Source organism: Salvelinus fontinalis, chromosome 27 (genome assembly GCF_029448725.1).
Source record: "Salvelinus fontinalis isolate EN_2023a chromosome 27, ASM2944872v1, whole genome shotgun sequence".
In the NCBI taxonomy this organism is placed as follows: Eukaryota; Metazoa; Chordata; class Actinopteri; order Salmoniformes; family Salmonidae; genus Salvelinus; species Salvelinus fontinalis.
The window spans coordinates 29,450,316-29,460,010 of NC_074691.1; the positions used below are offsets into that span (position 1 = coordinate 29,450,316).

A 9,695-nucleotide genomic window follows, 5' to 3' on the forward strand; every position below is an offset into this window, starting at 1 on the left:
CACCATTATCGAGAAGCACATCAATACAGAGAAACACTACTATCAAAAAACACGCCACTATAGAGAAACACACCACTTGAGTGTAACACACCAAAATAATGAAAAACATCACTATAGAGGAATACCACTACGGAGAAACACACCATTATATAAAAAAACACCACTAGAGAAACACTGTAGAGACACACCATAAAAGAGCAACACACCACCATAGAGAAACACACCACTAGAGTGAAACACACCATTATAGAGAAATACACCACTCTAGAGAATAACAAAACCTTAAAAAACACCACTATAGAGAAACATATTGCAAAGGAGAAACCACCATTATAGAGAAACACACCATTATAGAGAAACACCACTATAGAGAAACACAACTACAGAGAAAAACACCACTATGGAGAAACACACCATTAAAGAGAAACACCATTATAGAGAAGCAGACCATTGGAGAGAAACACGCCGCTATAGAAAACACCGTAATTGAGAGAAACACCATTATAGAGAAACACCACCATAGAGAAACACACCACTAGAGTGAAACACACCATTATAGGGAAATACACCACTATAGAGAAACACATTGCAAATGAGAAAACACCACTAAAGAGAAACACACCACTATTGAGAAGCATCATTCATGAGAAACAACATTACAGAGAAACACACCCGTACAGAGAAACACACCACTACAGAGAAACACCACTATAGAGAACCTCACCTCTGTATAGAAACACCATTATAGAGAAACACACCCCTGTAGAGAAAAACCATTCTAAAGAAAAACACCACTCTTGAGAAACACACCGTTATATACTGTAGAAACACCACTATAGAGAAACACACAGCTATAGGTTAACCACCATTGTAGAGAAATACACCACTCTTGAGAAACAACATTACAGAGAAACAGACCACTATAGAGAAAAACTACTGTAGTGAAACACCACTAAAGAGAAACACCACTAAAGAGAAACACCACTATAGAGAAACACAATTAAAGAGAAACACCATGACAGAGAAACACCACTACGGAGAAACACACCATTACAGAGAAACACCACTAAAGAGAAACACCACTAAAGAGAAACACCACTAAAGAGAAACACCACTATAGATAAACACAATTAAATAGAAACACCACTACGGAGAAACACACCATTACAGAGAAACAAACCATAGAGACACCCCTTAATTGAGAAACACCATCATACAGAAGCACACTACTAAAGCGAAACACCATTATAGAGAAACACAACTACAGAGAAACACCACGACAAACACACCACTGTAGAGAAACACACCACAGAGAAACCACCAATATACAGAAACACACAACTATAGAGAAATACACAACTATAGAGAAACACACCACTATAGAGAAACACACCACTATAGTGTAACACACCACAATAGAGAAACCACCATTATACAGAAACACACCACTATAGAGAAACATACCGTTATAGAGAAACACACCACTATAGAGAATAACACCAATATAGGGAAACATACTATTACAGAGAAAAACACCATTACAGAGAAACACAACTATGGAGGAAAACACCACAAAAGAGAAAAACACCACTGTGGTGAAACACACGATTATAGAGAAACAGACCACAATAGAGAAACACTGTTATACAGAAACACAATTATGGAGAGACAAAACACACAAAAAAACATTATAGAGAAATACACCACTACAGAGAAACACAACACTATAAAGAAACAAAACTGTACAGAAACACACCACTGTAGAGAAAGACCATTATATAGAAACACACCACTATAAAGAGAAACACCACTATAGAGAAGGACACCATTATACAGAAACACACCATTTCAGAGAAACACACCATTATAGAGACACCATAAAAGTGAAACAAACCATTATAGATTAAAGAATCAATATAGAGAAACAAGCCACTATCGTGAAACACCACTCTAAAGAAACAACACTATAGAGAAACACACCACTATAGAAAAACAAACCACTATAGAGAAACAACACTATAGAGAAACACACCACTATAGAAAAACACACCACTATAGAGAAACAAACCACTATAGAGAAAAACACCATTATTGACAAACACACCGGTATACAGAAACACGCCACTAAAGAGAAACACACCATTATAGAGAAAGACACCACTATAGAGAAACACACCATTATAGAGAGACACCACTGTAGAGAAACACGATTATAAAGAAACACACCTCTATCGAGAAACACCACCTATAGAGAAACACACTATTATAGAGAAACACCATCATAGAGAAACACACCACTGTAGAGAAACACACTATTATAGAGAAACACCATCAGAGAAACACACCACTTTAGAGAAACACACTATTATAGAGAAACACCATCATAGAGAAACACACCACTGTAGAGAAACACAACACTAAAGAAAAACACACCACTATAGAGTACCATTCCACTATAGAGAACCACACTATTTTAGAGAAACACCATCAAAGAGAAACACACTATTATAGAGAAGCACACCACTACAGAGAAAAAATCCTCTATAGAGAAACACACCACAATAGAGAACCCACCATTATACAGAAACACCATTATGAAGAAACACACCACTGTAGAGTACCATTCCACTATAGAGAACCTGTCACGACTCCCACCGAAGGTGGCTCCTCTTCCTGTTCGGGCGGCGCTCGGTGGTCGTCGTCACCGGTCTACTAGCTGCCACCGATCTCCTTTTCTGTTAGTTTTGTCTTATTGGTTACACCTGTTTCTTGTTTGGGTTTTGGTTAGGGCTATTTAAGCCGGTTATGCCCACCTCCTTTTGTGCGGGCTTGTTTCTCTGTTCGTTTTGTGGATGTGCTATTTTCTCCGGACTGTTTGGGTCCTGTTTTTGGGCCGGTCATTGTATTTGCCTGGTGTTTTTCAGCGTGACCTTTTCTGTCACAGGAATAAATAGGGTTGTCCTAAACCCTCTGCTCTCTGCGCCTGACTCCGCACCCACTACTCGTAGAAGTCCTAACAGAACCACACCACTATAGAGAAACACCATCAAAGAGAAACACACCATTATAGAGAAACTCACAAAAATAGAGAAACACACCATCATAGAGAAAAACAACTATAGAGAAACAAAACTATAGTGAAACACTGCTATAGAGAAAAACACCAACATAAAGAAACACACCATCATAGTGAAACACTCTCTAGAGAAACACACCATTATACAGAAACACACCACTAGAGAGAAACATACCCCTATAGAGAAACACACCACTATTGAGAAACACGCCCCTATAGAGAAAGAGAAACTAAAGGGAAACACACCCCTATAAAGAAAGAGAAACTAAAGAGAAACACACCACTATAGAGAAAAAAACACTATTGAGAAGCACACCTCTATAGAGAAAATCACCACTTTAGAGAAACAACACTATAGACAAACACACCACAGTAGAGAAACACAATTATGTAGAAAGACCACTATAGAGAAAAACACCATTATAGACAAACACACCACTATAGAGGAACACCACTATAGAGAAACACACATCTATAGAGAAACACACCATTATAGACACCACTATAGAGAAATGCACCACTAAAGAGAAACACATAACAATAGAGAAAAACACCACTACAGAGAAACACCATCATAGACAAACACACCACTATAGAGGAACACCACTATAGATAAACACACCATTATAGAGAAACACACCTCTACAGAGAAACTCCACTATAGACAAACAACAATATTGAGAAACACATCACAATAGTGAAACACCACTCCAAAAAAACACCACTATAGAGAAACACACCATTATGGAGAAACACACCATTATGGAGAAACACACCATTATGGAGAAACACCATTATGGAGAAACACTACTACAGAGAAACCCCATTTTACAGAAACACCATTTGAGAGAAACACCATCATAGAAAAACAAACCACTGTAGAGTAACCACTATAGAGAAAAAAATCATTTGAGAGAAACACCATCATAGAAAAACAAACCACTGTAGAGAAACCACTATAGAGAAAAAAATCATTTGATAGAAACACCATTGTAGAGAAACACACCACTTTAGAGAAACACACCACTTTAGAGAAACACACCACTATAGAGAAACACACCACTATAGAGAAACACACCACTATAGAGAAACACACCATTACAGAGAAACACACCATTACAGAGAAACACACCATTACAGAGAAACACACCATTACAGAGAAACACACCATTACAGAGAAACACACCATTACAGAGAAACATTTGGAGATGATGAGAAAGAGAGACAGTGATACACCCAGTATACTTAAGTTGATTGGAATTGTACATGGCTATACAGAGAAAATGTGAGTGTGTGTTTGTATCAATGCCATACAATCCAGTTAAACAATGAACAGGGATGCTCTGAATGCGCTCTAGCCCAGCTCGTATTCACCCGCACACCCACACACACTAAGCCCATCGCATGATCCTAAGCACCACTAACTACCGAAAAGTGGATCCAAGCCTAATGCTAGTAGGCTGTACGACTTCATATCCTTACTAGTCTTCCAGAACCACAGACTCCAACAGTAGAAAGCACACTGAAGACCACATCAACCAGTGGCAGACAGACATACCACAGCTTGCAGGATAGACAAGGACATAACATTACATGTGGAGAGAGAGAGGAACCATTCCTTATTATCTCTGGTGTTGATCTACACACTGCTGTTGTTGCTCATAAAACATGAATGGTAGGCCTACCTTGACTGAAACTAAAGGCCAGTTAAGTGCGTCAATGATCTCATAAATCGAGCTAGGTGATTGATGTGCGAACGCGACAGACGGGCAAACATACAATAGTGGTTGTGAGGGAGTAGCTGGGGAAACTGCTTTAAGGATGCTATGCTAACTGCTGGGGAATCTCCTTTCAGGGTGCTACGCTAACTGCTGGGGAATCAGCTTTAAGGATGCTACGCTAACTGCTGGGGAATCTGCTTTAAGGATGCTATGTTAACTGCTGGGGATCTGCTTTAAGGGTGCTACGCTAACTGCTGGGGAATCTGCTTTAAAGGATGCTACGCTAACTGCTGGGGAATCTGCTATAAGGAAGCTATGTTAACTGCTGGGGGGAATGGGGCAACACAGATGCCTGACAGAGTGCAGGTAGCTGTGAGGAGCTGTTGCTATTCTATCCCTCCCAGAATCTCCTATGCATTACAACGCTAAAGGGATGACAAATGGCTACCTCGGGTTCGACACAGTCGTCCACTCCGCTGTGTGTGCGTGTGTGTAAGCCTGTTTGTCACATCAATGGATCACATCTACAATGATAAAATGTATCTCTGGATCCCTGTTAAAGCATTGTCTAGCACATTGTAGAGCCTGGAGGGTACAAGCCTCACACATGGTAAATGATCTTATACCGGCTAGTCAGGCACACACACACACACACACACACACACACACACACACACACACACACACACACACTGGCCAAAGCCCTGTGATGGTGTTCAAAAGCAGCATGAAGGATTCAGAGGGAGCTGGAGTAGCAGCTTGGCTTCGCCCCTAATTTATGGAAGTGGTGGTAGGTGTGGGCGGGGCCTAGAGACTAGTGATGGGGGTAGGTGTGGGCGGGGTCTAGAGACTAGTGATGGGGGTAGGTGTGGGTGGGGCCTAGAGACCAGTGATGTGTGTGGGTGGGACCTAGAGACTAGTGATGGGGGTAGGTGTGGGCAGGGCCTAGAGGCTAGTGGTGGGGGTAGGTGTGGGTGGGGCCTAGAGACTCGTGATGGGGTAGGTGTGGGCGGGGCCTATAGACTAGTGATGGGGGTATGTGTGGGCGGGGCCTAGAGAGTAGTGTTGGGGTAGATGTGGGCGGGACCTAGAGAGTAGTGTTGGGGGAATTGAATTTATACAGTTACATATAAGGATATCATTTTTTACGATATACGATATATCGTATCGTTTTGACAATACCGCAATATTATTTTGCTCTAGTTTTCTGTACCTACATCAAAATGTTTCCTTCATAATTTGTTCTTAATCTTCTTTTTAAATAGGTAACCAATTTGTTTTCAGCACCTTTATTTCCATGTCTGATCAAAACTCGTTTTCTCATGGCTCTCTCTTGTCCCTCTGGAGCTGCAATATGTTTGGAACATCGAATCGCAATAAAATCCCAGTATCGAATTGCGAATCGTGAGAATCGTAATGCATATGGTATTGTGAGCTAGGGAAATTCCCAGCCCTAAAAGAAAGTTGAAAGTGATCTCCATAAGGTCACCCTAGGGCCAAGACTTCCCACATGTGATTGAGAGATGTGAGGGAAACCACCATTCAGATGGTAACCACCACGTCTTCCCCATGGTTTGCAGAGCACAGAGAGAGTGAGTCAAGTGGAACAGGGAGGACTGTCACACTATCTCTCTCGCTCGTTCCCTGTACCATTCCTGCCCCCCCCCCCCCCCCCCACACACACACACACACACTCCCCCCTCTCTCTCTCTCTCTCTCTCTCTCTCTCATACACACACCAAACATACACACGCTCCCACACACTCACTCTCTCCCTCTCACACACACACGCACACGCACACAAACAAGATCCCACGCACACACACACTCCCCCTCTCTCTCTCTCATACACACACCAAACATACACACGCTCCCACACACACTCACTCTCTCTCTCTCACACACACACACCAAACACATACACACACACAGCTCGTCACACTGTGTGACGGATGCCTCTCTGTCAGCCAACCAAACCCCTATGAGATTATTGCTAGGTAACATTATCTCCTACCCCATTTCATTCATCCGTATCATTTGAGAAAAGGAGCCCCAAATATTCACAGCCACAACATACCAGAGTTGCTCCATCTTCAGATATTGGTCACATAGACCGGGTGAAAATTACCCCCGTTGCCCATCGAGAACCTTGGCAGTGGTTTGGCCCTCCCACTCTTCGAGCTTAACACACACATACATTAGCCAGACGGATCACTGACGATGGATGAAGGGAGAGAGCATTCGGTTCTCCACGTCCAGCTGAAGACAGATGTGCTGCATCTGCCCAAGGTGTTGAAAATCTGGTGTGATGTTCTACCCGTCCCCCAATCCAATACTGAGATGAATACCAAGTACGAGGTCTGGCTCCGTCAACTTTCAATCAACCTGTTTCATCCGCCTCTGAGACAGTAGCAAGGCAATGACAAGAAAACATACATATATACTGCGATAAGTCTCAAATTCCTCCTGCTTGTGAAAAATGATGTAGCCCATAAAGGCTTGGCTTGCTGTGCCATTAGGGGTAACATGACATGCATCCCAATGCTCTTACCTTGCAGCGTGCCTATGTTCTGGAGACATCGGAGCACATATGTTGCTTCTTCACTCGATGACAGGAAAACACAGCACAGTCATTCAGAGACACACAGATCTGAGAAAGAGTCTGTTCTGGTGGGCAGAAGAAGAAAAAAACAAAATCCCTCTTCCTTCCTTCCCTCCTGTTTCTTTTTTTTATCCAAGCCCTCAGAGGAATAGGGTGAGAGGAATGGTGCGATGGGGAGAGGATGAGATGCAGGAGGACCAGTCTGTTGTACTGTTCTGTGGCTGTGTATCAGTGCTGGGCTCTGCGTGTACTCCTCCACTGCAGCAGTGTGAGTGACAGAGGCTCGTGCTGCATGTTCCACAGGCTCTACCGGCACAGCGCAAAACACGGCAACTAAATTCCCGTCCAATGGATTCAGAACCCTGCATTTCTGTATCTCCACATACCCCCTTCTATTTTTGTATTGATTTACCTCTATCTCTTCTCTACAGGTTCAGAGTACGTCCTGTGTTTGTCTCCATATCATTGGATCCTTATTCTCCTTTTCCGTCCTTTGCGTCGTCCCTCACTCCTCTCACTGGACGTCATGTGTCTGACACTCCTGGCAGTAAAATGTCAAGCCCAATAAAGCTCCAACCTCCTCCTCTGATGATGATGACGATGACATCACTGCTTCAGCTGACCGACAGTGAGTGTTTTCCTCATCTCGTGTGAATATTAACGTCACAGACTTCAGACACATTTCTTGGATTCAGTTGGACCTTCAGTTGATGATTTTTCATCATAGGTAATATCACATGACACTATTACCTAATTTGGAGTTCAAATCATGTAATAACATAACACATAACACAAAATTCCAATAGATGGAGAAACATTAACTCACAAAACAACTTACATTTACATGCAACAGGTTAGTTTAGGCATCCTAGTGAGTGGTTAAATTAGGGTTAGGTTTAGGCATGCTAATGAGTGGTTAAAGGTAGGCTCAGCGATATGACGTAGATGCAGAAAGTAAACAGCAGAGTGGGTCCATTTCTGCAACAAGTAAGACCGTTGAAGCCCGAGGCTCAACTTCTCCGTTGTGTTGGTGCCCTGGCTACCACGCTGTAACAGCATGACGGGAACCCATGCACAGATACTGTGTGTGACTGTGTGACTGTGTGAGAGCCAAGTCTTGCATCTTGCTCCTCTCAATACCTGGGTTGCTGCTCGTGGCAATGTCATTTCGTCAGTGGTGTAAAGTACTTAAGTAGTGCTTTAAAGTATTTTTACTTATGTCGTTTTTGGGGTTATCTGTACTTTGCCATTTATATATTTGACTATGTTTACTTTTACTTCACTACATTACTAAAGAAAATTATGTACTTTTTACTTTTACTCCATACATTTTCCCTGACACCCAAAAGTACTTCTTACATTTTGAATGCTTAGCAGGACAGAAAATGGTTCAATTCCCACACACAAGAAAACCATCCCTGGTTATCCCTACAGCATCTGATCTGGCCATCTGGTTTGCTTAGTATAAGGACATTTTAATTATTCATACTTTTACTTTATTTTAAAAACAATACTTTTAGACTTTTACTCAAGTAGAATTTTACTAGGTGACTTTCACCTTTTACTTGAGTTATTTTCTATTATGGTATCTTTACTTTTACTCAAGTATGACAATTGGGTTCTTTTCCACCACTGCATTTCGCTGAGTCTACCGTTAAGGTAATAGTTAGGCTTAGAAAAGGAAAACATGCCTGGATTCAAACTGCTGTCAATCAAAGTGTGAGTTACCACCATGATTCCTCATTAATAGACAGTCCAGCTGCTGTACCAGAACTCAAAACATCACCCCTCCGATTAACCTCACGTCCTGCCATTTTATTAATCTGTTCTCTCTCTCAGCGCAAGAGGGTATCGTTGAAGAGAAAAATATACACAACTTGTCTGAAGATTATATTGATTTGAGGTTAAGGTAGCTCATTGATAGTGGAGTTAATGTAGTTTATTGGTAGTCTCATGGAGTGGACACTAGTTTCTGAGGGATGAGAGTGCACTCCCTCTTGACAGGGGAGAGATGCTACTAAGGGAATAGGGCTGCAGAAAAGGTTGTGCTCTGGTTACACTGTAGCATTGGGCTAAAGGAGAGAAGAGGGAGGGAGATGTTGGAAGAGGTCTGAGGGCCCTATAGGGTCTTAAAGATCCTGCACAACTTCACCTCAAGAGAAGCTAGTTCCATAACTACAGAAATATCCTGCTGATTCAACAATTCGGAAGTCTCAAAAAATGTGATTTCGCATAGAAAAACTTCACTGTGAAAAGTTACCTCATCAATATCTCAGCCAAATATATATTTTATTAT

At 41.9% G+C, this 9,695-nt stretch overlaps 1 protein-coding gene across 3 annotated transcripts in view; it reads right to left on the reverse strand.

Annotated features, from left to right (window-relative positions):
* LOC129825406 (disks large-associated protein 2-like) overlaps window positions 1–7,998 on the reverse strand; it is a 183,097-nt gene extending 175,099 nt beyond the window's left edge. For 2 of the 3 annotated variants that reach the window (XM_055885494.1, XM_055885497.1), the window contains exon 1: window positions 7,349–7,998. The gene's annotated coding sequence lies outside the window, so the exon portion shown is untranslated. Of the gene's footprint in view, window positions 1–6,874; window positions 7,198–7,348 lie in introns of all 3 variants that reach the window. The other variant, XM_055885495.1, reaches the window with a different exon arrangement.
* Between the last annotated feature and the right edge of the window lie 1,697 nt (window positions 7,999–9,695).